Genomic DNA, 24558 nt, shown 5'->3' with positions numbered 1-24558 from the left:
CTTTTTTTCCAGATAGATATAGAAAAATTTCGAAAACTAGAACCATTTTTAAAACTATTTTTTTTAAAAACAAATGAATAAATATTTTTTTGAGCGAGTATGGTAAGTCAATAATAATAATTGTAGTCTCTCAAGGACCTTGTAATGTGTATATTGATTTTTAGTGTTTTTTTTAAAAAATAAAAAAAAGGTACGCGCACCGTACGCGTACGGTAAAAAAAAAAAAAAAGTTTTTAAAAACATATGTAAAAAAAAGATGAAAGATAAGGTTGGCTCTTAAAAGAACCGTTGTGTTCATGCAGGGACAGAGGAAAGGAAGCATGGGAAAATTATTCAAAGCGACAAATGTGCTGATCTATTTTGTTGTTCACTAGGGAAACACTGGTCTCCCTATAGCAAATTAGATCTTGACAAAATGTGCATCGAATATCAACCTTCCGAAATCGAGGGTTGATTTCCAGAGGGCCAGCAAAAGGAGATTCTCCCCCCACAGATGAAGGGCTCACCTGACCTGCAGAAGAAGGAGTCAGACCTGCAGATGATGGTCCAGGCTGAGCTGCTGTGGATGTACTGGCTTGTCTTTCTGAAGAGTTACCTCCAAAAAGATGACCATGTGTCCTTCTGTGTACATCCTGGAGGTGTCTCTTCATGGTGTGATTCCCAAAGGAATACTTCCTGTTAGGATTACCTCTAGAAAGTACAGGCTTACACAGCTTACAAGTCACTAAGGGTGCATTTACCTTTTGCTGGCCTTCAGGAAAAGTAAAATAATCCCATACATAAGAGGGCTTTTGTTTCCTCGATCTCTGCCTCAAGACAGTGCTGCTAGTGCTAGCCTCACTCTCAGAAGAGCTCTGCTGTTCTGCCATCGTATCCCAAAGACAAACCAGCTCCTTCTCCCAAGGGATCACAAGCAGAAATGAGGGGAATGGGTGTGGTGTAGGAGAGTTCTAGAACTGAAAGTAGTTTCAACCAATCAAAAGTTGTGTTTCATGATCACATGACCTACCGTACGCTTACGGTACGCTTACGGTACGCTTACGGCAAAAGTGCGCATGCGCGTAAAAAAGACACGCGCTTGCGCGCATGCGCATAACAGTCACTCCCGGCACTTCCGCGTAACGTGCGCGTGTAGCGTACACGCGTACGCGTCCCACGCGGAGTACGCGCGGCTACGCAAATTGCGTAACTATACGCAAGCAGCATAGGAAAATTACGGACGTTGCGTAAACCGTACGCTTACCGTGAGCTTACGGTACGCGTACTAAAAAAATAAAAAAAAAAATAGAAAAAAAGTACTGCAAATAAATTTTACATGTTTATTTTAAAAAATATATTAAAACAAACATATTAAAGAATTTTAAAAATTTAATCATAGTCTTAATAAAAGGTAAGAAAATTAAAATAAAAATATGTTAGAAAAAATAGAAGAAAAAAAAAAAATTAGCATTTAAAAAACCTTGCAAATTCACTGAAAAAACCATGGGTTTCACACACGTTATAGTTAGGAATTAGCATTTAAAAAACCTTGCAAATTCACTGAAAAAACCATGGGTTTCACACACGTTATAGTTAGGAATTAGCATTTAAAAAACCTTAGAAATTCACTGAAAAAACCATAGGTTTCACACATGTTATAGTTAGCTGGACATTTTACTCGTAAAAAACCATTGAAATTGCCCCGTTATAGTTAGTTCAGCTAACTATAACTCGCGCGCCCGCAATGCACTGCTGATGACGTCACATATTACATCACTCATGACATGGTCAGTGACATCACTCATGACATCACTGATGACATCTCAAATGACATCACTGATGACCTCACTGATGACATCATCCTTGTGATAGAGTGGCAGACCTCCTCTCACCCTAATATAACTTTTGATACACACATACAAAAATAGAGACTAAAATTTACAAACGAATTGACATACCAATACCAGTAACAACAACCTCTTCAGTAATTCTAAGATCCACATACACATCCATTCATTCACCAACTGTTCAATACAGTCACTCATACATGTACTCACTCATCATATGTACTCATACACCTATACATCCTGTCACACAATGCCACTCATCCATAGAGTTACTTACACACATAGTCACTCATGCTAATAAAGAATCAAACATCCATTTACTTGCATATACAGTTATACACACACCACCACACTTACTTCTACAGAAACTTACACATACTTAGTCTTTTAAACAATCACTTATAGAAACACATACTTATTCATACAGGAACTCTTTCAATCTCTCACTCTCACATATACTCACTTATATACACCAATAGTCACATATACTAGTTTAAAACATATGTAGTTACTCATAAAGACACTATTGAGACAGTCATTCACTCACTAACACACCCATACACACACTCATCCACCCATACAGTCCTGCACACATGCTGTGTTAAACACATACAAACAGTGAGTCAGTCATTCATGCACCTATGCACTACGTAATACCCTCCACCAAACCATGCAGACACTCATACTGATACTCAAAAAACCAACTAATATCCTATATAGACACCTATGTAGCTACTCACCAACCCATGCAGCCACTCATACACAAAGTGAGAGACTGATACAGATATTTACATATTTAAACATTACTCACTAAGCCATGTATTCACTATGATACACTTAATCAGTCAGTTACACAATCAATTTTTCAAAAAGAAATCATCCATTTAGACAGTAATATACCCATTTATTCTTCAATCGACCTTGAGATATACATATATAAAACATATTTAATTTTCAGAAAAACACACATTCACTGGATGATGTCATCAGTGAGATCATCAGTGATGTCATTTGAGATGTCATCAGTGATGTCATGAGTGATGTCACTGACCATGTCATGAGTGATGTAATATGTGACGTCATCAGCAGTGCATTGCGGGCGCGCGAGTTATAGTTAGCTGAACTAACTATAACGGGGCAATTTCAATGGTTTTTTACGAGTAAAATGTCCAGCTAACTATAACATGTGTGAAACCTATGGTTTTTTCAGTGAATATATATATATATATACACACATATACACACACACACATACACATTCTATAATTCCTAAATACTGATTCAATTCCTGTTCCTTTTGTTTAATTTAACAGATTTTAAAACTCACAAGATCTATAAAATGAGATTTTTACGTTCTATAATTCATAATACTTATTCTATACCTGCGCCTTTTATTTCTGTTAACAGATTTTAAATTTGCAGAATGTACATAATGAAGCTCTGAAGGATCGTGGCTTTCTCATCCTAATTTAACAATGAGTTATCAGTTTTCAGGACCTGTTCGTAAGAGTCCAAACATGTTATCAATTTACAGTTCATTGGAGGGTCTGTAGGATCTAGCCCTGTTATTATAGCCACTCTACATGTCCTTATTACTCTAAGATTCAAGGCTTTTCTTAGCATTTAAACTCGTGCTACGTGTAATTTGGAACATATACAAATAATGTGAATAAAATCCTCTTTGTTGTGGCCGCAGAGTCGACATGTTTTGGGCCCGTTATATTCCAAGGAAGAGTCCAATAGAAACTGGGCCATAGTTATTAGGGTCTTCTGTGTCCCGGTTGCTTTTCTTGATTAATGGTCAGGCGTATGTTTTTTAAAGTCCCGCAGATGGACAATGGTTGGTTATGTTCATTGTTGGGAGATCTGCTGATGGTCACAGTAGAATTCTCTTTAATATTTTCAAGGGGGACTGGATCTGAGGGGCCGCCAGCGGAGCCACTGGCTTTCACCAGATCCTAGAATCCTGTGCTGTCCTTTCTCTGAAGGATGATGGAGAGGAATGGGTTTTTTCTGGAGTACTTCACTTAAGTGGAATCTCTGGGCGACACTTATTTATGCTGGATAAGAGTCTACGGTGTCCGCTTTGGGAAGTAGAGAGTCACTTGTGCAGGGTGAAGAAGAGGGGCAAGCAAGCAGGAAGGGGGACAAGGAGCGCACAGAGACAAGAGGGAGAAGGAAGGAGATGGGCTGGCAGGTGCGAGAAACAAGGAGCCACACATACAGTTGCAACACCCGTATAGTTCTCTAGCCTGTCTTTCTACGCCATTCAATATTCACAGCTCACATATTGTCACAAAACACTGCACAGACCATTGTGCAAGCTCCCCCATTAAGCCTCTCTCCGTGAGCCTCAACAGTCCCCAATGTGCCTGTAGGTTTCTGAACATTTGGGTCCACAACAGGAAGCAGTTCTCCTGATGTGGCCACCCAGAAGGGGTCATCACTCCAGATGTGCCCTTCAATGCTGGAAGCAGTGCTCCAGGTGTGGCCTTCAGAGCTGTAAGCAGTTCTCCAGATGTGGCCACCCAGCAGGGTGCATTACTCCAGATGTGCCCTTGAATGCTGGAAGCAGTGCTCCAGGTGTGGCCTTCAGAGCTGTAAGCAGTTCTCCAGATGTGGCCACCCAGCAGGGTGCATTACTCCAGATGTGCCCTTGAATGCTGGAAGCAGTGCTCCAGGTGTGGCCTTCAGAGCTGTAAGCAGTTCTCCAGATGTGGCCACCCAGCAGGGTGCATTACTCCAGATGTGCCCTTCAATGCTGGAAGCAGTGCTCCAGGTGTGGCCTTCAGAGCTGTAAGCAGTTCTCCAGATGTGGCCACCCAGAAGGGGTCATCACTCCAGATGTGCCCTTCAATGCTGGAAGCAGTGCTCCAGGTGTGGCCTTCAGAGCTGTAAGCAGTTCTCCAGATGTGGCCACTCAGCAGGGTGCATTACTCCAGATGTGCCCTTCAAAGCTGGAAGCAGTGCTCCAGGTGTGGCCTTCAGAGCTGTAAGCAGTTCTCCAGATGTGGCCACTCAGCAGGGTGCATTACTCCAGATGTGACCCCCTGAACTGGACACAATACCCTAGACATGCCTCACCCCACAAACTCACATTCGCACAGAAAACATGGACAGAACAAACAGCTTATAAATATATTCACAATAAAAGATGCTGACAGCGCATCCTCTCAGCCTTCGAGCCTTCATTCCGCCTGCGCTTTTAATTTATGAACGAAGGAAACCCGTGAGTCTTAACCCTGCTGGTGACGGGCTCCGTGATGGTGGCCCGGCTTGTGTGGCACATTGTATGCACATCTAAACCTCAAACAGTTATGTCTATGTAGATATCAGGGTATTTCCTATCGCACTTAATACTAAGGGTCACCACTTCTATGTTTTGTCCGATGACGATAGCGGGCGCGAAGAGGTCAATTATGAACGTCCCAGATTACCCCCGCCCGTCTCCGAGCCCGTCGAAATACGTCCTGTTCTATGCGCGCGCTGCTAATCCTTTACACTTCCCCAAAAAATCTGGGACATTTATTTCCGACTTTATAGTGATATACTCAGGACTACAATGACCAGAATGCAACGGAAAAACATGGATGGTTAAACTCCTCATACAAGAGAGTGTGCAAACGTGAGCGCTGTCTCTTGGCACCTGAGGAACGTTGGGGTTCCGGGGGGCGGGGGGGGGGGGGGGGACATCTTCTTAAAGTTTGTTTATGCTTTTAAAACGTACCAGCTCATGATCTGGAAACCCAGTATTTAGTTTGCTTGCTGACCATGTCTTGTGATTTTTGTCTTTAAGGTTACATTCTCTAAACTTCTTATTAAGTAGTTTGGAATCTGCTTCTGATAAAAGACCATCTCTCTCCGCGGGCACATGACAGCGCAAGGTTACAAGGTAGTGAGAAAAAACGTTATCCTTAATAATCCCCCAACCCCTCCTTTTCTGGCCCGTCCCATCGCCGTTACTCACCGTTGCCGATGGTTATTTGTAATTGGGCCAGCGCCTGGAAGCGTTTAATTCCGCCGGGCGCAGCGCTGTGAGCAGCTCCCTGTTCTGGCCTGGCTTCGCCCTCTGACCCCAGCGGTCCAATCAGTTCGTCGTGCCGCCTCCGGCCACGGGGAGCAGCTGACAGGGGTGTGTGCCTGGAGTGGGCATCCAGGGTTTTGGACCTGCCACACTCATCGGACACAGCGACATCGCTGCACATTTGTCGAGTCATATCTGTCACGTGCTCCTATATCTTAACGTGACACTCGGCGCTGGCTTTTTACCCAGGAGCGCTTTCAATGGTGGGATTTCTCATAAAACTTAACGAAGAAAACTGCAAGTCCCAGAATGCACAGGTGAGAGCTCAAGCGACCACATACCTGCCATGACTGGCTTGTTTACTGCTGTGTTATCCTTTGTAGTTTTTGGAACTTGTTGTTTGGTTTCCCATTATAAACATAGGACTACTCACCCCAGGATGCAAAGGAAAAAACAAGCTTTGGTAAAGTACTCACACATGACACTGACAATCTTGAGATCTTGGCAGCAATCCTCTGACTTCACAGCACGAGGGAACTATTCTTACTCTTGGCTGTGCTTTTAGTGACCTAATGCATTCTGGGAAATGCAGTGCTTCGTCACCTTGACGGGGGCCATGCGGACCATTACACAATGTTCAGCAATCCAGCTTGTGGACATGTAACCAGGTCTGAGTATCTTTTGTGTGCTGGGGTTGTCACTCCTGCATTTGAACTCAGTCTTAAGGAGACTGGGTGACTACAGTTCCCAAGTTACAACGGGACTGGATTCTGTCCTTGCTTGTAAACCTGGACTAGGAGAAACTTAAATGAAAGCCCCGCAGCAAGGGCTTCAGTGTCACAGAGGCAGTCACACATGTCCCTGCGTCTGCGGGAGCCCCGCATCTACTGTTATATTACTTGTTTCACGTTTCAGGTCTGGCTGTAGGGTTATCTCCGACTTCCTGACAGATATTTCGCAGATGTAGGAAGAAATGACTTGAGTGGGGCAAGTGGCGCTGCCAGCTCTATGACAGCCTGAACACAGGCCCAAGACCGGTCCCAGGATGCTTGTTTCCGGTCCAGGGCGGACCTGGCTTGTCATTTCGAGCTGGACTGTTCCTATGAGGAGCAGGGTCAAGACTGATTTGCATATGGCTTGGTCTAAACTGGGGTGGCGTAGTGGGCAAAAGAACAATAAATGTAACCCAGATCTCTTGCTGGTGGTAAATGTTTGAGTCATTCAGCGTTCTTTCCATCATATGTTGCCACAGCACAGCTATATAACAAGGCATGTCTTTACCGAAGACATTTTGGATGTATTTCTAGGCCTGGGCAGTCATGTTTTTAACAGTGCACTCTGGGAGTTGTAGTCTTTATTTTCCTGGCCCGCTAGCACTTACACACTTAAGTACCATGATTTGTAAAAGGAAAGCTCAGTACCCGATGCATTGTGTCTGTTGTACAGGAACAATCGGTCAGTCCTACATGAGACATTCCGAGAGTCCCGGTCATTTAATTGCAATGCTACTGAGCTACATCTGTAGCAAAGAGGCCAAAAAAGGTAACAATGTGCACGCAGTCCGTACTGTATCCTAAGAGGCCAAGGATGGGAGACCTATGTAGAGAACATGTGTTACCTATTAGAGATCATAAGAGAAGGAGGGTTTGAAGCCATGGACACTAACAGAGTGACTCACACAGGGCGAGTGATGTTCACAAGGAGAGGCCAAGGGTGGAGTCCAGGACACTGCTCTTTTACCACTTTAGGTATGAGGCCCTAAATAGCATAAGTAAATCCGGTCGGACAGGTATGGGTCTGTCCATCGGTCGGTTTGTCATCTGTCTTTGCGTGTGTGTGTGTCTGTGTGTCTCTGTTTGTGTTGTGTCTGCATAGGTATCTTGCTTGTCAGCTAACGCGTTCATGGGTACCTTGCACGTCTATGTCTGTGCACACCATTGCCATTATGCGATCAGCCCTGTGTGCAGTGCTTTAAATGCGCCGGTACACACCTGTACCCAGTACCGGCAGTTCTGAATGAACCACCCTTCAGTACCGGAGCTTGTCCTTAGCCAGGGAGAGTACCGGTACACCGATGGACAGCAGGACGGTGGGCTTGGCAGGATCGGGTTAGGTACGTATGACTACCAGCGCAGGCGCCTCTCTGCTCCCGAGGGGTTTCTAGGCACATAGAGCCTCTGTGTACCCCAATGCGGAGTTACTGCTGAGAATCCAGCAGCGCTCCTCTGAAGTTCACCAGGGCGGCCTCGGCCTGCCAGGGGTGGAGAGGGCCCGCGTCACACCGTGGCCGACAGCAGGGTCTAATCGAGCCCTGCGAAGATAAGCACAAGGCGCACCGACCTACCTTCCAAGCGGTGCCGGTGAAGTGCCGTGTCAAGGCCACGGTAGGTGTGCACTGCGCATGGCCACGTCTCGGGTTTCACAAGACCTGAGGAACAGGCTGTGCGTAACCTGGACTGGAAGAGAACCGCTCAGACCCCAATGGATCAGGGGAGTACAGGGCTCGTCAGCTCTCTGCGTGACCCTGGACACACGGAGAGAGACCTGTAGCAAGCAGAACAGGGGTGGTCTGTGCAGCCTCAAGGGCTCTGTCCTACATTACCTTCCAAGCGACGTGCGTTTATCTGACGTCACTAGCCTTGTGCGCGAGTGTGCCTGCAGTGCACTATGCGTGTGTGAGTGCCTGCACTGTGTGCGTGTTCTTCTGTGGCCAGCTCTCACCGATATCAAAACGCTGCCAGCACCCCCTCGCACCCCTCAAACCCAGCTGTCGGCAGACACCAATCTTTCACAAAAGGCAGTTTCCAAACGGACACATTATCATGTGCACTTTTAAAGAATGCAAATAGATGAAGTCACTTTTAACGAAACATGTCGACAAGCATTCCGCATTAACAATGCATTTATTCTATTACAAAATAAATGGCAGGTCACAACACGTGTGATATCAGACAATTGTGGCCTAATTCTGTTCTTTCACAAGGAGCTCATCCACAGAAAGTAGCCCCCCATCAGTGCCAGGGACTACGATGACAATTTGTACTGTTTGAGACCCCCCAAAAATATTTGTACTTTCTTTGAATGATGAGGTCTCAGCAGTTTCTTCAAAATTAAAGTTGGCATAAATCTTGCCAAAACAAAACAAGCATTGACAAACCCAAATGCCTTTGCAGCCAATGTCAGACCCCTTGGCTTTGCCAATGCTTATTCAAATTTATGCCAGGATGACATTTGGTTTGCGAGTGTTCTACTACTCTTGATGTGTATGCCCTGTCCTGCATTTTGTCTAAATACACCCGTACTCCCTCATCAGTTTGTAAAGAAATGAGTGCAGTGCCCAAAACTCTTTCATCTGGAAACAAGAGCCATCTGTGATCCAATCAGAGTGCAGAGAGTGTGATGAATAATTCCATTCACAGCCCTCACTGGCTAGTGTGTCAGCTCCCCTCTCAAGTGTTTCTGTTATTATTAACAGGATAGGTCATAGTGTGCGTGCAGCTGACACACTAAACTGTGAAGGCGGTGAATGCAACTATTGGTTGTGTGCTGTCCTCTGAAATACCTACTGGTGGTGCATACCAGCACCCACCGGCACAATTTAACCACTACCCATACTCCGGTAGTACAAATCCTTCCAAAATGTAAACTATAATTAATGGCTGTATAATTCATCGCCTTATTGTAGCTGCGTGCGGACGTGAGCAGCACCCCTCAAAATCTGAAGTTATCCCATGTCAGCTGTGAGTAGCTCATCCTGGGTTATTTCTTTGCTTTGCATTCTGGTTCTTGCAGTCCTGCACTAGTATTGGAAAATGCGAGCCTTAGAATGGATAAAACATTTACTGGATAACCTGTTCCGAAATGACAAGAAGGTGTTTACAGTCCTAGAGCTGTAACCGGGACACAGTGCGGAAGGTCCAGATGTCTCATGGCATCGCCCCGGTCTGTGAGAGAATCCTACAATAAGGCCCGGACTGGCCATTCTGTCACTCTGGCATCAACCCGGTCTGTGAGAGAATCCTGTAACCAGGCCCAGACTGGCCCTTCTGTCTCTATGCCATCACCCCAGTCTGTGAGAGAATCCTGTAACCAGGCCCAGACCGGCAACTCTGTCACTCTGGCATCACTCACGGCTACAAGAGAATCCCGTAACCAGGCCCGGACCGGCCATTCTGTCACTCTGGCATCACTCAGGGCTACAAGAGGATCACGTAACCAGGCCCGGACCGGCCATTCTGTCACTCTGGCATCACTCAAGGCTACAAAAGGATCCCGTAACCAGGCCCGGACCGGCCATTCTGTCACTCTGGCATCACTCAAGGCTACAAAAGGATCCCGTAACCAGGCCCGGACCGGCCATTCTGTCACTCTGGCATCACTCAAGGCTACAAAAGGATCCCGTAACCAGGCCCGGACCGGCCATTCTGTCACTCTGGCATCACTCAAGGCTACAAAAGGATCCCGTAACCAGGCCCGGACCGGCCATTCTGTCACTCTGGCATCACTCAAGGCTACAAAAGGATCCCGTAACCAGGCCCGGACCGGCCATTCTGTCACTCTGGCATCACTCAAGGCTACAAAAGGATCCCGTAACCAGGCCCGGACCGGCCATTCTGTCACTCTGGCATCACTCAAGGCTACAAAAGGATCCCGTAACCAGGCCCGGACCGGCCATTCTGTCACTCTGGCATCACTCAAGGCTACAAAAGGATCCCGTAACCAGGCCCGGACCGGCCATTCTGTCACTCTGGCATCACTCAAGGCTACAAAAGGATCCCGTAACCAGGCCCGGACCGGCCATTCTGTCATTCTGGCATCACTCAGGGCTACAAGAGGATCCCGTAGCCAGGCCCGGACCGGCAACTCTGTCACTCCGGCATCACTCAGGGCTACAAGAGGATCCCGTAGCCAGGCCCGGACCGGCCATTCTGTCACTCTGGCATCACTCAAGGCTACAAAAGGATCCCGTAACCAGGCCCGGACCGGCCATTCTGTCATTCTGGCATCACTCAGGGCTACAAGAGGATCCCGTAGCCATGCCCGGACCGGCCATTCTGTCACTCCGGCATCACTCAGGGCTACAAGAGGATCACATAACCAGGCCCGGACCGGCCATTCTGTCAATCTGGCATCACTCAAGGCTACAAAAGGATCCCGTAACCAGCCCGGACCGGCCATTCTGTCACTCTGGCATCACTCAGGGCTACAAGAGGATCCCGTAACCAGCCCGGACCGGCCATTCTGTCACTCTGGCATCACTCAGGGCTACAAGAGGATCCCGTAGCCAGGCCCGGACCGGCCATTCTGTCACTCTGGCATCACTCAGGGCTACAAGAGGATCCCGTAACCAGACCCGGACCGGCCATTCTGTAACTCTGGCATCACTCAGGGCTACAAGAGGATCCCGTAGCCAGGCCCGGACCGGCAACTCTGTCACTCCGGCATCACTCAGGGCTACAAGAGGATCACATAACCAGGCCCGGACCGGCCATTCTGTCAATCTGGCATCACTCAGGGCTACAAGAGGATCCCGTAACCAGCCCGGACCGGCCATTCTGTCACTCCGGCATCACTCAGGGCTACAAGAGGATCCCGTAGCCAGGCCCGGACCGGCCATTCTGTCACTCTGGCATCACTCAAGGCTACAAGAGGATCACGTAACCAGGCCCGGACCGGCCATTCGGACTCTCTGGCATTTCCCGGTGGACTGCAGGCAAGGCGGCTGCTTTCTGAGCAGGCTGGGCTGCAATGGCCGAACTGTGCCCCAGTGCCCTCTCTAGTGCCAGTCCCCTGAAGTGTGCGGCTGCTTTGCACATTCTGGCCAGGACCGAGCCCGATCAGAAACAGCGTGAGAACACACTCCAGCCAGAAAAGAGTGAAGCAAAACCATGCTAAAGGCAGCTGTGTGCTGTGAAATACAGAGACAAATCAGATAACTGAAGACAACTTAACAAGAAATATATTTTAAGCCTGCCTCTAAGGCGTGTGCAGTGCTGTGTTTGTTCCCTTCCTCATTTGATCCAGGGATTGGCAGAGCCGAGAGTTGAGTTCAGAGATGCGCGTGAGAGTGAAAGACTCGCTCGGTAAAGCCCCTCTCTGAACTGCTCGGTCTGCGTCCTGCAAATTATAAGAGCAGCAGACGCAGATTCCCTCTTTCACAACAAACACACCTCGGCTCATGATACGGGGCCCTCGCTGCGCCATCATGAGAGCTGCTCATTGTATTACTTGTAACTCCATTGTCTGTTGCTGGTTGTATCTGAACGTGGTGTTCTCCCACCTTTAATTTAATACGAAGCTCTACGTATGAACAAGAGGACTTCAGCAGATCTAATCTAATGTAAAATATATTAAAGTTACTTGAGCACGTGTATACAATTGTATACACTGTATGTATAGAATAAAAGTTAGGTGTCACAAGCAAATCTAAATGGGCAGTGTAACTGACAAGAAAGAGCGGAGCCTAAAATGCTCTGGAAAAAAAGGCATTCGTTTACAATTCCTCTCAGACTATAAAATGAAAATATTTGAGGCAGGAAATGTGCCTAAAGTGAGAACCGTAAGCAGGATGAGTTATAGCTGACGTATGTAGGCCATATAAGAGAAACTAACAATAATGTGGCTGTGGAATGAAGAAGGTCACACCTGGGGATAACTGGTTGCTTGTGATGTTGCTGTACCTAAAGAATTGCTACACCTCTTTGATGTCACAAAAACAAACTAACTGTAAAGCTTCCCTCATAAACAAACTTTCCCACTGTCTGTCAGGAAACAAGCTGTTGGGTGGCTATTTAGGGGCTAATTGACAAGAAATGTAGTTAACCGGGCCTTTAGGAAGACGTCTGTAAATGAAAATGTTTAGAGCACCATTACTACAAATCCGTCCACCATTACTACAATTCCGTCCACCATTACTACAATTCCGTCCACCATTACTACAATTCCGTCTTCCTCGCCCCAGTCGTACTTGAGGTGAGCCTGTCTCCCGCTAGACGGGACCTCTGCTACCCCCGTCCACAAAAGCTGCCAGGCTATGTGTATATAACAAAAAATACAAAAAGTGTCATAGGTCCTAACTACTCCACATGGCGACCATGGCCGTCACTCCACCACTCAATCACTCAGGGTTCTTATAGAGCGCGGCCAATCATCCAATAGGGTCTCAATGCGCGGGGTGGGAGGGGGGTTCTGCAGTTCAGTCGAAGAGCCAGGTCTTGAGGTCCTTTCTGAATTGAGGCAGCGATGGCGATTGCCTGAGATTTTGCTCCTTATCACAGTCTAAGCTCCAGACAAAACACATCACTAAGAACAGCATGTGGTGGTGGTGGGGGGGTTATCAGGCCGAGAATGGGCGACTCAGAGTGATGCAATAGCCAGAAAGTGATCAAAACCTTAGGATCCCAACCGCTTATGAAGGTGGTGACGGTGCTCAGGTGGCTGCTTTGCAGATCTCTTTGTGGGGACTCTCACTGAGCCTCAGCCGAGGAGGCTGTGATGTGGCCTAATGGCCAAAGCTACTGACCGTGGAACTGGAGAACCAGGCTTACACCCCTGCCTCAGCTTAACATCTGTGATTCTGGGTAAATCACCTACTCTACCCTTGTCTAAAACAAAAGAAAATGTGTAACTGCAAAAGTATTGCAAAAAGAGTCCCAGAATGCAACATGTTGTTAGCTAGAAATCTATGACCAGCTGAAGGTGTCACTTGGCAGCAATGCATTCTGGGCGTTCTTCCAATTGGTTCAGTTGAAGTAAACAGAGGGAGTAACATCCAGATGAGCAGAGCCCTCAAGATTCGCATTTGCAAGTGTAAATAGGGCGTTTAAGCCAGGGTTTATCTTTGTGCCCTAGTCCCGGTAGTCCTGAGAATTCAATTATACATTGACTAGCAGCACCAGAATGCAAAGAAGAAAAGGTGATCACTGTGCAGTTAGGAAAACGAAGAGCTTTGGTTTAGGGGTGTCAGAAGTAAATCTGCCATTGTCGTTGCAAATTGTCTTCCTGTGTGATTTGAACCCAGGTAAAGCAGAGCTCTCAGTTTTCCCACGTTTGCACATAAGCATTAGAAGTGGGCGTAGCTGGCGTAGCATGAGAACAAGGAGGTCCACAGAGTTGGGAACAAACTCCCCTCCGCTCGGCTCCGCTCCGCCACCCGCCTCCACCCCCCGAATGAAAAATATGAACAAATTAATGTAAAAAGAGATAAAAACACACTTACCTGTACTGCGGCGAATCCGGACTGCCCTCCTCCTCCTTGCCGTCTCTCTCCTGCACTGGACATACACCTTGCAAAAACTGCGCATGGGCACGCGCGCATGCACAGTTCCCGCAAGACGTCTTGTGAGAAATGTGCATGCCTGCGCACATGCGCAGTTCTCGCAAGATGTACGTCCGAAGTCAGCGAGGGGGAGGAGGGCAGCCTGGTGACGGTGTAGTAGAGGTAAGTGTGTTTTTATTTCTTTTTACATTCATTTGTATATATAATTTTAAGGAGGGGGTGGAGGTCGGTGCTGGCCAACTCCGCTCCGCTGAGGAGTGGAAGTTTTGCCCTACACTCCATGTTCTCCGCGAAACGCGGAGTAGGCAAATCTCCGCACACTCCGCCGGTGGAGCGGAGTTCTCCGCCTGCCCTTGATAAGCATCTCTTTAAGTTGAGATATTTGCTTGGCATTCTGGTACTTGTAGTCAAAGAGGACCACAACTCTAACAATGGAGAGGAGACTACCTGGACAGGATTAGCTACTCGACCATGGACTTGTAAATTGTAGGAGCTCTTCGCTTTTACCACAATACTTTGCTCAATCTGATATTTAAAACATTTATCCATACCGTGAGATTATTCAATCCCACAGGGGCGCCAGAATGCTTGTCAAGTGGAGAGGCCTCACGCCTGAGGTCCTCGTGTAAGGCTGAAGTAAAAACAAGGACTTTTTCCAAGAAAGGGAAATGCAGGCTTGAAGAACAAAAAGGAAACATTTTTGTGACTACATTCTAGTTGTTACTGATGAGAAGTAGGACGCCTCACTGCTAGAACACGGAATTCGTCAAAGAGAAAGCACACCCTTCGCCTCTTATTTACATGCCTATGACTTGTCTCTGGTGCAAGGATTTTCGGAACCCAGGCAAAATTACATTTTGCGTTCCGGCTCTCCCTTTATAAATAGCAAGAAAGCCTTTCTAGAGAGGGGAGGTAATGTGTTGCACTCTGCCACCATCTTGTGGCCAGTTTTAGTGGCGCCATGATGTCCCGCCCTTAGGGTCCTTAATACCACAGCAGCCCTGCATCCATGTTCCTGTAAAGTAGTGGGTGCTAGGACCACCTACTTGCGAATAAGGCACACGGACACAGTAGTAGGGTACTGGTAACCGACCACGTGCACCCGGGCCCTTTTATTAGCAGAGTCACATCACTCGTGACGCCTGTGATGGATGGGTGTGGGGTGCATGTGTGCCCACTCCAACGAGGGAGTGGCTGACTAACTAAGTGTCTGCTGAGACACTAGAACGTGTCCGGCATGACACAACATTCCTCCCAAACTTTATTCAAAATAAAACAAAGTCCAAGCTCTGCTGCAGAGACTTTGCTTGAGATATCGATCCCGGAGTGAGTGATAGTGCTGACGAGGAACCCTTACGATAAAGGTGTAAGTAACGGATGTGCTTACAATAGGGAAAAGAAGTGCAACTAGCATTGACTCCCTGAACTAATTGAGAGCTGGTATGCGGGCCCGTGGCTCTCATTAGTCACTCTTCTTTCAAAAAGAAAAAGTCCAGGGAAAGTGAACGCAGACCCTCGATGCCCTGATGAATTTGCCGTAAATTTGACAAGGCAAGGAAACATGTTGGCCAGTCCTAAATGTGGTTACATGACATGATCGTGTTTTTAACCTTGGGATGACTCACACAACGGAATAAAGAAATTGGAATTGTATATGTGAGCCAGACCTAATTTTACTTAAGACTTCACGGGTCTTTCTTTGCTCTTTCTTTTTTGGTTTTGGGGTTTGCAAAACACTTTTTTTCATACTTTTCACACTTTCCTAAATGGGACACACAATTATTTCTATGAGAATGATATCGATGATGATAAAATCGTGAGCAAACTGGTGAGAACCTGCCAGCAGCTCCTCTGGTGTTGCACACGTGAGATACTTTCTCATTTTTTCTTCACTTTTTGCTTTCGTTCTATTGCACCATAGTCACCTATAGATGCTGGTTGAGTGACTTTATACATGGCTGGGTACTCTCACCGTTTGGGAATTAGTAAATATTAAGTTGTATGGCACCAGGGATTTAATGATAGTTCATGACAAGAACTACTAACGAAGGAGTAATATATTTTTTACATTACCCTACTAGGAACCCCATGTAATTAATTGGTCTAAAGGAGTGCCTTGATGTTACCACGTCTGTTTTGTTGTACTTTGCTTGAGATGTCTGGGCACTACGATGATCAATCTGCCAGGGCTGGACTGGTGTTGATGTTCAGGACGTTATCTTCTGAAGCTGCGGTGCAACCCGGTACCTTGTTGGTGGACCCGCATCCCGACCATCTCTCATGCGAGGATTCCTGGGTACAAGAATGCTCTTAAGGCCCTTGTGCGGGGCTGTTGCAATACTGTGTGGACTGTGCAGGGCTGCTTTTGGGCCACCTGAGGCTGCTGCAGGAACACTGATGGGATCCAACACCGTTTTCGGACAACCACCCGAGTGGGTGACTTTATGATCGTTGGGCTTGCTAACGGGACACAGGGGCATATAGACTGTCAGCTAGCCCCTGGACACTTGGTCTCTCATTTCGATGGGAGTGCCTCATCTCTTGGTTCTTCTGCAGGTGCAAGGATCCTTGGTTGGATGGGGTAATGCACATGCCAGTGATGTTGTTGTTGCCATTGAACCTGGACAACAAGTGGTGACGACTTGCTGGGAGAGAGAATGTCTGGAGGGACTGCACAGCCACGTATCTTTGTCTTGCTGAGGCTTTTCTTCACCCATGGCATCTGCAGTCAGGAGCAGGGATGCCGTCCGACTTAGACTGCTGATGCTCAGTAAAGGACAGTCGCACTGGGAAGCATTGGAGAGAGATGTGGTTCGCACTAGCTGCGGCTTACATTTGGTTCTTTCATTGAGCTGTCTCCAGGGACATTGGTCTGCCTTGGTGGCTGTCTGGTGTCTCCGGGTGAGCTGTTTTGTGGCGGTGTGAGTCCTCTTTCTTCTCCCGTCTGACTCTCCGGCACACCTGTGGTCGTCCGGTTTCTTCCTGGTGATGGGATTGTCACTCTTCTTTGCGCTGTCCTCCTGTCGGTCCAATTCCTTCCTTAAGGGTCGTCGCGGTGCTCCTCTACTAGGATGGTGGGTCACCTTCTTTACTTGAGGGTGTCGTGTTTGCACCTTGAGCCTGCGCAGTCAGGGCACCTGCCCCTTCCTCCATTCAGGCATGCTTGGCGGGGTCGGTCACTTCATGTGACATGCTCCCTGCTTGCAGTGCAATGTGGCGCCTGGCCACGAGTCGCATGTCTTTAAAGCACATATTGCAGTGGCAGCTTGCCAGGTGGAGTATGCAACTCTGCTCTTGCCAGTCTTGGGCCACTGGTGACTGTCTTGAGGCAGTGTGAGGGACGACACTCTGTGCTGTCTTTGGCCTACAGTGGAGCTTCGCTGGTGCGGTGGAGATGTGGAGGCTCTCCCTGTTGCCTTCAGCATTGCTGCTTCTCTGTGGAGAGGTCTCTCCCTCCCGGGCATCTGCCCATGCTGTCAAACTTCTGGGTGCATGCGTCTGCGCAACTCGGGTCTGCGTCCTTGGTCCTTCCTCGATGCGCCTTTTTCTGGCACTTGGCGTGCTTGCTCCTCTTTCTTGCGGTGGTGGTCTCTTGCCACTCGGGGTTTGCAAAGCATAGCTTATGATGCCCTCCTCTCCATGCTAAGCGCTGCCTTATCTTATGCACTGCGGCATAGTGCTTCTGGGGGGGAGGGAGGGCTCTTTGCTGTTACTTTGGCCCACTCAGGGCCGGACTGGGAACCAAAACCAGCCCTGGCAAAGTGCTCGGCCGCCCCCCTTCTCCCCCCCCCCCCCCCGCGCGGGGTTGAAGGTGCCGCTCTCTGCCAGAGCCGGTTTTCGGCCGATTTTGTTACAGAGCCGATTTTGCAGCTATGCTGCAAAAACAGCCCTGTAACAAAAACGCCCCCCAGGGGCCTAAAACCGGCCCCCACCTGTGCGGCGCACCGGGGGATTGCCCGGTGCCCGCTATGGCGAGTCCGGCCCTGGGCCCACTGCGGTGCTGTGGTTATGCAGTAAGTCTGTGGGTGCACTTTATAGTGGTGCATCTCTCCCCCTTCTTATTGGTGTGGCACGGTGCTCCTGTGGTGCAGCAGAGTTACTGTGGGAGGTAAAGGGCTTTTCTCCTGCTCTAGTGGTAGTGCAGTAGTGGCCTAATGCCACTAGGTGGCTTGTGGTACATTCAGCACTTGCCCTAGCTGTTCCTCATTAATGCCGTGGCTCTGTGAAACCAGCCTCGGAGGCAAACCGGTGAGTTGTCCTTCCTGCAGTAGCAGCAGGTGGCCACCAGGTGGAGTGCAGTGCTACTCATTTCCCCTTTTTAGGTCTCGGCTCGAAGGCTGCGCTTGCGCAGTCTTGATCCGAGATTTAATGACTTGGAGAAGAGGGGCTTGAACCCGCCCCTCTTCTCCCCTGTTCTCCATTGGCTGGCCTCTTGAATGCTGGCCAGCCATTGGAGAAGAGGTCCGTCATTCCGATTAGGCCCCGTCCTTTTCGGATCGGGGGGCGTGTTTTTTGCAGAAAGTCTAATTATCTCCTCCAGCCAATGGCAAGAGGAGATAAAAGCAAAACACGCCCCCGAATCCGAAAACGCCACTGCGTTTCTCCGAGGCAATTCTGCTCTGCCTCGGAGAAAGGCAGTGGTGCGCTTGCTTTTTGCTCTGCCTTGTTTTTGCCTTGATCTGTTTGACTTCTAAGAACTTCCTTTTCACGCCCAAAGGTAAAGCTGCTCCGACGCCGCTCTCGCTCTCAACTGGGTGGATAAATGCAAGGGGGCTGCAGGTGTCCCAGCAGGGGCCTAGACAGAGCTCTATGAACGCGGCAGGCCCGTCTTTGAATGCCCCCAGTGGAGACCAGCCTTCACGGGACCCCCGCACCCTCCCCCGCTGCATGACAATGGCTTCCTGCGCAGCCCTTAACAAGCCAAATGTCTGCGCACAGGATGTGACTACGGCGTTATTGTTCTCTTTTTTCAGATTTAAATAGCGCGAACCGGGTCCAAGGGCATTCGAGCATTTTCTCTCGTCGTAAATTGTCCGTGCTTTTAAAGAAGAAAAGTAAAAACTTTTTTTTTTTTTTTTTTTATTGAGGGAGAGAGAAAGGTGCAAGACGTGCAGGACGACGAAGAGAGGAAAAACATGTGTGGAAGGGAGGGCGGGATGAAGCCTTTTAAGATGTCTGTGGAGTGGCATGGGCCTATCACTTAAAGCCTGTTTAAGTGCAATGCAAACGTTAGCGCTGAGCCCAATGTATCCGGAGAAACTCAGCCCTAAGTTAGCACCTCCACCTCCCAGTCCCGATGGGTCACCAAAGACCAAAGTGCACCCTATTAAAAGACCTCACAACTGGGGGTTAACTTAGCGCGGCTTGTAAAAGCGGTCGGGCGGCACTGGACTGAGCCGTCTGGCAGTAATTAAGAAAACACATCTAAATATGAAATTTATAACAAGGCAAGTGGAGGACTTGAAACCATGGCACGTGTTTTTGATGTAAGGAAAATCAACACATGTAAAGCGCTCTGATACCTTCGGGTGTAAAACTCTAAAATAAATAAGCAACGCCAATCATAGTACCAAGCTAGCACGACCGAACCACGCCTTGCCTCGCTTGTGCACAATTATGTAGAAGACCAAAAATAGAAGATAAAAAAACAAGCTTATTAATGTATATGTATATTTATTGCAGATGGTATAAAGGAGCCCGAAACGTTACCTCAATGTTCGTGGTTCCTGTGTGATTCGAAATCTAAAAGACAACATTCGTGTACTCAAATTCAAGGATGCACAACCTATCAACTAATTCTTAGCAATAAATGTAGTCATAAATATAATTTTTTTTAAGGCTAAGCGGTTGACAGAGCACTTTTGAATATTTTCCAGGCACGGTGTACATAAATTGCATAATGTATGCATAGTTGTTCCACTGATATCTGTGGGATGCTCGGTGCCCACATACAGTGTTCCGCTGCTGCCCCCCTGGAGCTTAGCCTGGCTGTGTAACCGCACTTGGTAACCCGATACAAGACAATTCCTTAAAACTGTTGGGAAACTTTAGCAAAACATTTCCCAGTTAACAAGCATTTACAATGCAACGGTCTCGGCATTGTTAAAGTTAGAGCTATTGGCATTGCTCATGACAATGCCGTTTCTTTAACCCCTTCCATGCCCATGACGGAACGGTTCCGTCATGAGCATCGGTTGCGCTGTGCTCATGACGGAACCGTTCCGTCATGGCCCCGCCCGCGCTCGAACCCTTCAGCACCGTGGGGGAATTCCCGCCGCGCTGAAGGGGTTAAATGTTTTAAAAACAAAAACATAAACAAAAATAATGTCATGAGCAATGCCAATAGCTCTAATTTTACCAATGCCGAGACCATTGCATTGTAAATGCTTGTTCTGTGTGCTTCAGTGAGGCCTCTACCTGGCTGCCTGGGTGAGGTTTCGGGACCCTATGGCGCATTAAGAATCAAGGTGGCTTGAAGTGTTGTTTATTTCACTGGGGCACCTTCTTTGCCAGACATTCACTGTCTGCTAGGCCAGGTGTATGTGCGGTGCAATGGGCAGGCACTAGGTGGCGCTTCAGCAAGCTATACTTTCAGGCCCCGGCAGTCTCGGCAGCAGGAAAAGAAACCCAGGATACAGCCCGGAGGCTTACGGCCTTTGCCAGGAGCTAGAATCAGGGCCTGCGCTAGGCATGGGCGTGTGGGCATCTGCCCAGGGCCTCGCGCTCAGCTGTGAAACAGGGGCCCCGTTTCACTGTGAAAGGCCACACTTTCACAGTTATCCCAAGCGTGGTGGCATTCCTGGGGGTGCAGGGGTGGGGGGAAGGAGCGAACAGAATGGGGCTAGTACAGCAGCTGGGCCAGCAATGATGTTGGCTCAGTGTCAGGTGCCAGGCAGCGCCTCTGTTAAGTACCGGCCATTCTAGGGGCCCTTTCGGCATTTTGTTGCTAGGTGACAGAAGGCCCCTTTGTTTCCAGGACCAGCCAGACACAGGTAAGGAGAGGTGGGTGAGGGGAGGAGGGAACAGCCAGATCAACGGGCTTTTGTAATCTTTGCATCACACGTAGCAAAGATTGCTTTGATGTGAATGCGCATTTAAAATGTATGTAAACCTGCCGGGGCTAGGGGGTGTTGCGCAAAATGCCTCGTACTGCTTCAAGGCCCAGGGGAGGGGGCCCCCTTTTCTTGGGCCTCAAAGCGCTGGAGCCAGCTGTAAGGTCTAGGTGTGGGGGCCCCTTCCCTGGGCCTTGCAGCCAGTACTCCTCTTACCTCTCCTTTCATTTATTTGCTCCTCCGTGAAATTGACGAAAAAAGAAAAACACTTTGTTGGAAATGTCTTTTTTTGGGAATTTTTCTATTGCAAAGGGCAGCCCCGGGATGGAGACAAATAAAAGTTTCAAAATGTGAAAAATAACTAAATGAAGCAAGACAGGCTGGGTCACAAAGCGGCCCGGTTGATTTTATTCACACCCAAAACGCATTAGCGCTACTTTACAGAGTTTTTCAGTGAAGCGCTACTTTGATCTTCTCTTCCTTTTGAACAGCATTGTTTTCCCCGGGTGGGGAAGCGCACCATTCCTGGAGGTACTGCACTACCTGGTGGATGGGTGGATTGGATAACAAAATGTGTGCCATGGCTCTGTGTTTATGGATGTGGTCTTTTTACCATCCTGCTTATGATTTGTAAGGATATAAGCAATGGACATTGAAATGGGCCCCCTCTGGGCCCTGTAGTCATGTCCATAACTTTTCAGGTGAAGCCACTCGCTGATTCCTGAATAATGAGCGCAAAAGCGTTAAGGTGCCGTGCTGCTGCTTCCTACATTTCACACGTTTTACTTAATCTTGCATTATGAGTGTTTGCTTTTTTCAGGATGTAGTTACTTTTCTTTTAGGTAGAATATTACTCTTAATTAATCGTAATTTTGAATTGTGTCACATCCAGGTGTTTATAGCGGGCACAATTGGATCGTAGTTGAAGGCAGTGCGAGTTTCTCTCAGTGGGGCAGTCTGGTGTTGGGGGGGGAGGGTGTGGCACTATGGCCAGAGCTGACGAATATGGGACTGGGCAGCCAGGTTCAGCCATCATGACCAGCCTCCCAGAGCACTCTCTCGAGGGAGCACATTCCTGTGCTAGTCCTTAGAAGGTCCTGCTAGACTATAGAAGCCCTGGTGTCTTAGCACCAGCAGGTGGACCCTCGTGGTGGCAAGTGTGGGTTAACCTTGAAGCCTGTCCACCATGATCCAAGAAGTTCACCTCCAGTCTTGGGGGCAGGCCTATGAAGCAGCACACCCTAGAGTGACAGTGACTCTGTCACTGAGGTCACAGGACCCTGGAGCAGGGTGGCTCTAGGGCAGTGCGACAGCACCGGGCACTAACTTCGGGTGGGGGCGTCGTGTTTATAAGTATAATATGGTTTTTAAAGCACTTGCTGCCCCCTTCCTGGCCTCCAACAATTTTTGGCAACAATAAAAATGTCATGATAACTCCATTGATTAATGTTCCTCTTAGAGAGATGGAGTGTTGTCAACAGAAGGTTTGACTCCTAAAAAGTAAGCGAAGAGGGTTAATGTGCCTGCTGCATAGAACATGTACCATGCAGATCACAAAGTGCACATAATGTAAATAGGTCAGTGGGTTACTGCTTTAGTCAGTGAGATCCTTTTGTTACTTGCAGTTTATAAGTCAAAAATCTTAACATAGAACAGTGAGCTATTGACTGTCATCTTAGAGCTGCATGCAAAGTGCAAGGTATAAATTAGAGCGTTATGGTTTTTTCCCCAGTCTTTGAATATCCCAAATTTGCAAAAAGGGTTCATTGGGATATAAATCAATTCTGGTAATTAAAGAGAACCCCCAACCATGGTATTACTTTCTAAATTCATAGTTTGTGTTTCTCCAGACCAATCACTATTAAACTATACTGCCTACTAGTATGATTGTCATGTGACTCCTACACCTTGTAGTCCTTTGTCTTATCTAACATTTCCTATACAGTGTTTTACATACGTATGATTGATTGTCTCTGTGTAATGTGTGTGATGTAACGTGGTCTGACACTCTACACTGGTATCAGTGACGCTGTAGATCAAATTCAATCAATCAATCAAAGCTATTATATAGCGCACTACTCACCCAGAGGGTCTCAAGGCGCTGGGGGAGGGGGGTCCGCTACTGCTCTAACAGCCAGGTCTTGAGTTGCTTCCTGAAGGCGAGGTGGTCCTGGGTCAGGCGGAGGTGGGTCGGGAGGGAGTTCCATGTCTTGGCGGCGAGGTAGGAGAAGGACCGTTCCCCTGTGGTGGCTCTTCGGATGCGGGGGACGGCGGCGAGGGCGTGGCCGGTCGATCGAAGCTAGCGTTTGGGAGTGTAGAAGTTGAGGCGGCTGTTGAGATATCCTGGGCCTTGGTTGTGTAGGGCTTTGTGTGCGTGGGTGAGGAGTCGGAAGGTGATTCTCTTGTTGACCGGGAGCCAGTGCAGGTCTCTCAGGTGTCCGGAGATGTGGCTGCGACGGGGGATGTCCACGATGAGTCGTGATGAGTGTAGGAGAGTAGGGTCTGCTTTCTATGTTCACCCCCACTTTTTGCTTTTGCTTTACTGGTTTTCGACTTAGATGTGGCTGTGGGCCTGCTAATCAGACCCACAGCCCTGCTGTTCTCTCTCTAAATTAATACTATGTACTTTAGGTGCATAACCCATTTGGATAGGATCACCTTATTGGACCCTGTACAGTGTACCCTAGGTACCCAGGGCATAGGTGTACCCTAGGCCTACCAGGGGCTGCAGCATGCATTATGCCACCCCTGGCCTGGCCTTCCATTTTGACACAACTGGCTGATCACTCAGCTGGGGCAAGGTCGTGTAATCACCCCTTGCTTAGGTGTAGTATTCCTATACCTAGGTTACATATAGACACATGTGTACCTATCAGTCACTCCTATGGCAGGCCTTAACAATCCTGGAGGCAGAGTGCTTGGTAACATGTGAGATGGTGCTCTAGCATGAGCTGAGCCTGTCTGCAGCTTGCGGAACCATGTCCTTATAGCTGTTCTATGATATAGCCTACCATATACTCTTAAAGTGCCTTATAATCTTAAACGGTTATGGTAACTATGGTTTGGCTTTATCGAAACATGTCGTGTAAGGTGTCTAACACTGTGGAATAATACCCCCATACCATTCCAACTGTCTGGATAACTCACAATTTGGTTTTCGGAAGGGACATGGAACAGAAACTGCACTTATTAAGGCTACGGATGAAATCAGGATGACTCTTGATGGTGGAGGATCTGCAGTGCTCATTTTGCTGGACCTGTCGGCGGCTTTTGACACGGTCGATCATTCTATTTTGATCGACCGTGTCACAGCAGCAGGGATCACGGATGGTGCCAGGGATCTTATTTCCTCTTTTCTTGCTGCTCGAGTACAATCAG

At 48.0% G+C, this 24558-nt stretch overlaps 1 protein-coding gene across 3 annotated transcripts in view; it reads right to left on the bottom strand.

Moving 5' to 3' along the window:
- Positions 1-24558, bottom strand: part of GPT (glutamic--pyruvic transaminase) — a 424858-nt gene that overhangs the window by 290077 nt on the left and 110223 nt on the right. The window contains exon 1 of one of the 3 annotated variants that reach the window (XM_085604574.1): positions 5794-6004. The exons of the other annotated variants lie outside the window; for them this stretch is intronic. The gene's annotated coding sequence lies outside the window, so the exon portion shown is untranslated. Of the gene's footprint in view, positions 1-5793; positions 6005-24558 lie in introns of those variants that run through there. 3 annotated transcript variants of the gene reach the window in all.

Source organism: Triturus cristatus, chromosome 5_1 (assembly GCF_964204655.1).
Source record: "Triturus cristatus chromosome 5_1, aTriCri1.1, whole genome shotgun sequence".
Lineage (NCBI taxonomy): Eukaryota > Metazoa > Chordata > Amphibia > Caudata > Salamandridae > Triturus > Triturus cristatus.
This window is presented reverse-complemented; position numbering and strand designations above follow the sequence as displayed.